The 4,770-nt window shown below is 37.9% G+C and overlaps 1 pseudogene; it reads right to left on the bottom strand.

Annotated features, from left to right (window-relative positions):
• Positions 1-923, bottom strand: part of LOC106344626 — a 1,332-nt pseudogene extending 409 nt beyond the window's left edge.
• Between the last annotated feature and the right edge of the window lie 3,847 nt (positions 924-4,770).

The raw sequence follows: 4,770 nt of genomic DNA, 5'->3' as shown, positions 1-4,770 counted from the left end.
TCATCGAGATTCTCCTTTTCAGTTAGCTTGATAAACATCTTCATCTTTTTAGCCTGAGTTTTTTCCTTAATCAATTGGTTTGCTTCATTTTGCATCATAACTATTTTGTCCAACCGATCCAACTCTTGTGCCTTGAATTCTTTAAATTCATTCCACTCTTCGTTGACCACTTCCAAGGATGCGCCTTTACCTTTCTTTTTTGCCTTTTTCTTAGCAGCATCTCTTCCCATTGGACGAGCACTAGATCCTACAGAGTTTGAGTCACTAGCATCACTCTCACGGGACCTTTTAGATCCACTGCTTCCAGAGCCAGTATTTCCTCCTACCTGACTACCATAACGTGGTTGATCACGTATAGCGAGCCATTCTTTTATGTATTTGAAACTTCCTTTACCAGCACTTGAATATAATTCATGCGCTTTCGCCAATACATCATCTTCCGACCACCCGCTTTGGTGCATACGTTTAGCGTTATCATAAGCGCCAACCCATTTGTTCACGCTTTTGTTAACATAGTTATAGTGATTTCTGCATGCTTCTCCATCACGCGGAGGATTAAATGAGCAATGTTCATTACAATATTCAGCAATTTTACCCCAGTATGACTCACCTTTTTGGTTTTTGCCAATAATGCTGTTTGTTCCAAATTTAATCCACACACTCAATAGAACCAAATTTTGCTCAGTGGTCCATTTCGGACTTCTCCGACGAGCAGGAGTTGAATCATCTGCATCTGGAATGGCTTCATGAATACCGCTAATATCACCAAGAGCCATCTGTGTAGAAAGCTCGGGAAAATCAGTTGCTCCAACATTCAAATCAGCTACATTACCCGTTGGAGCAGAAGAATATGGGGATGCTTGAGATGGATAAGACATCATCGATCCATAATATGGACGATAGTTTGAAACAGCTGACGGCATGAAAAAATTTGGTGGATAACCATAATTTGGCATATGCTGGGGTTGGTTGGGAGATTGATTTTGAAACTGATAGTTGTTGGGATTTGGATAGTTAAAAGGGTAATTAGAAGAGTTTTGGGTGTTGAAAGGATTATTGTTTGGATCCATTTAGGTAAACGGATATTTAAAGCTAAAACAAAAGTTTATTGGAGACTAAACTTTTTTTTTTTAAAGACGAGTTTTTTTCTGTGTCCATAATTTGGTGGATAACCATAATTTGGCATATGCTGGGGTTGGTTGGGAGATTGATTTTGAAAATGATAGTTGTTGGGATTTGGGTAGTTAAAAGGGTAATTAGAAGAGTTTTGGATGTTGAAAGGATTATTGTTTGGATCCATTTAGGTAAACGGATATTTAAAGCTAAAACAAAAGTTTATTGGAGACTAAACTTTTTTTTTTTAAAGATGAGTTTTTTTCTGTGTCCAAATCAAATGAAAGTAGTCTCTATTTATAGAGAATGAGAAATTATAAATTTTGATATAAATTTTGATATCTTTATTTATAAATATTATGAAATAATTGAAGTTATATAATTGAGATGGAAAAAAACATGAAAATCAAAGCAACTAATCATAATGCAACACTTGTCACACTTATCTTATTCTTTCTACTTTCACGGGTGTTGAAAGTTTTCAACACTAAATTTGTCATCTCACCCCACATCACTTCTTTTTTTATTACAACAAACCATTGTTATAGGATTAATTCTTTCAACTGTTGTAAAATGGTTTACAACAAACCATTGTAAGTAGTCTTATATAAGCATATATTATAACAAATCTACATCTAAAATAGAAATTTATATTTTAGAAGAAAATATAGAGATGAATATTTGAGATGCTCTTAGTACCATTTATACACAGAAAATATGATATGGTATGGATAGTTGTAACGTACATGAATGAATAGCCCCTGTATTGCATTAGATTATGCACACTGAAAACAATAACCGAGAAAGTGGTGGGCTTGAGAAGCGTGTAGATCGCTATACAGAATTCTTCATAGGAGCCAGCCATAACATAGTGCTCATACATATCCTCTGAATGGTGAGACCCATCAGCTTTTGAACATTTGAGAAAATTAATGGTTCGTCAGCCACCTCAATTATATTTTTTTAACACAGTTTCCATGTGTTTTAGATGATTATTGCCTTAACTGTTATTGTTGTCCTTTGCCTTATTCGCATCACCACTGCGGAAATGCGGAGTTCTCGGAGTTACCAAGAATATTGTTTTACTCTTATCACAAGAAAACATTTAACAGTTTAAGAAAAATTAAATTAAACTTAAAACATAAATTAATTACTAAATGAAACATATGTGAATTTTCTTTTGTTCAATGGTAGTAGACATGGTAAACACAAAAAAAAAATTATTTGCAGTTCCATAAAATAATTTCGGTGTTTCACGGTGGTTGACATTATTTTGTGGATTTATAGCTCATTCATCTTTGTTTCATATATATTATGTTTTCTCTCTATAAAAACGAAAAAGTCAAAATCTCTAATCTTTATGTCGACCTCCGAATTTCTTCCGATGGCCGGTGTATCGGAGCCACCCCTGGTGCCTCCTGTTCATCCTGACCTCATGTTCCTCATGCCTCATGTAACAGATGTTCAGATGCCCTCTTCTCCGCAAGTAGTAAAAGATTCGATTATGACGAAAGCCTCTCTTGAGTCCGACAAAATCGATATCTCGTCTTGTGTGTCTGCTATTTCTCCAACAATAGTAGTTCTTCCCCTAGAACCTCTGTTCCGGAATCTGTTCTGGTCAGAACTTTTCGGCTCATGCTGAATCACCCTCGGGAAATCAAATTGGGCCTTCTTCAAACCCGTCCGGTGGTGTTCCATCTAATGGTGAAACTTCTCAGGGATCTGAGTTCAACTGGCTTAGCAGAGCTAAAGCTACAAGGAAATTCCAAAAATCAACTATCCCCATTACCCGTTCTGAGGAAGGCGTTCCTCGGGTTAAGATCCCAAATGCGATGTTTGAAAGAGGTGCTAAAGCTCACTCTGACTATATCGTAGGTATCTTTTATGGCTCCTTCATATGGAAAAATTTGGGGAGTGCTTAATTACCTGTGGGGAAAAGATAGAAGAGTAACGATTCACAATTTATCGAACAACGCCTATATTTTTTACATTCCTTCGGTGGCCCTAAGACAGTGCATCCTTCAACATGAACTGTGGAGAGTTGGTGACTCGCCCTTTTTTGTTGCTGAATGGAAAGCCGCCTTCAGCATTGATCCTCCTTCATTGAATTTTGCTCCAATATGGGTTATTCTTTCCAAGGTGCCCTTTGATTTGCTTACAGATGAAGGTCTTGAAATTATCTCGAAGCCTTTGGGGCGGATAGTTGATGCAAAACCTTTCTCAAGTGTCTCTTCAGTTGATGGTAAGGTTGTTGTTGACTTGACTGTCCGGCTGCCTGAAACATCAGAGATTGAAAGAGAAAATGGTCTGGTCGATGTTCTAGAGGTCTCTTATTCTTGGCTTCCTTCTTTATGTCCGAAATGCAACGAGATTGGACATAAAGCTAACTTTTGTCATACTCGTAAACCGCAACATAAAGATCAAGGGCAGACTGTACCTAGGAATTTCTATAGAGTTCAGAAATCTTCTAAGAAAGTCAAGGAAAAATCTAAAGTATGGGTCTCAAATAAGCAAGTTGTAAAGGAAACCCATTCTCAGGAGCAAACGGTTCCTGTTAAGTCCTGTATGAATTCAGTTCTTTCAGATTTGGGTCTAACTACGAGAGTTGCAAATGTAGGTGGTAAAACCCCTGTTCGGAATCGCGCTAAGCGCTATCCGTGCGTCGACCCCGGGCCTAGCGAGTTGTTAAAAAATCGGGATAAACTCGGGGTATACGCGGGGAGTAATTTTAAGGGAATATAATATTTTTGAAAATATTTTTTTATCTATATTACAAACTACAATACAACATTTAAAATATAACAGGAAGAAAAGGATACCAGAACTCGAGTTCACTGTCACTTGGTTAAATTTTGGTCTGAATTTATTATGGTAGAACAATGGTGACTTGCAATTAGGGTTTGCAGATATCCCCAAATGTTTTGTCAGCGAAGATAAAAAGTGACTTAAAGTATATTCTGTTCAGATTTTTAAATTGGACTAGATAATATTACAATTCACTCATTACTGATGGGTTTGGTTGGGCTAAATGAATTGTGTGCATAATAGGTTTGCGTTAAATATGGACGCGTTACATTACTCGGGCAAAAATGAGGTAATTATGCGGGTAGCGTAGAACGTCACCAAACAGGTCCAATTCGGCACGGTAAGTGACCGTGGAGCGACTACGCGGACGTATAATCGGCTAGGCGCCCGAGATTTTGAACAGGGGGTAAAACCAACATATCTCGCTCTGTTTCGCTACCTCATGAAGGTCTTCTTGTCTCTCCTCCTGAATCTGGTACCGTGGAAGAAGCACCAGATTCTTTAATTGAAGCTGGTCCCTAAGATTCAACTCACTCGCATACTGCAGCCAAAAATTTATCTCTCTTGGATTCTTAGTTGATTCTTAGGCATGCGAACCGACTTCAGATATTTCTCAAAGGGAAAATCCTTTCATTCCCGCGGTAAATACAAAACCTCCTAAGTCTGTGGTTGGAGGTTTACAAGAAAACCATACGGTGGTATCTCTGAATCCGTTTGCGATCCTTGGTCAAGAAGACGAACCCCAATCGCATTGCAAGGAAGTTTCTAATCTCTCTTTGGTGGTCTCTACGCCAGTGAATGGTCAATCTTCATCTCCTCAGTATCTTTCTAAATCTACAAAGAATAAGAAGA

Source organism: Brassica oleracea, chromosome C5 (genome assembly GCF_000695525.1).
Source record: "Brassica oleracea var. oleracea cultivar TO1000 chromosome C5, BOL, whole genome shotgun sequence".
NCBI lineage: Eukaryota > Viridiplantae > Streptophyta > Magnoliopsida > Brassicales > Brassicaceae > Brassica > Brassica oleracea.
The sequence above is the reverse complement of the archived record's forward strand: the minus strand, read 5'-3'. Positions and strand labels throughout refer to the sequence as shown.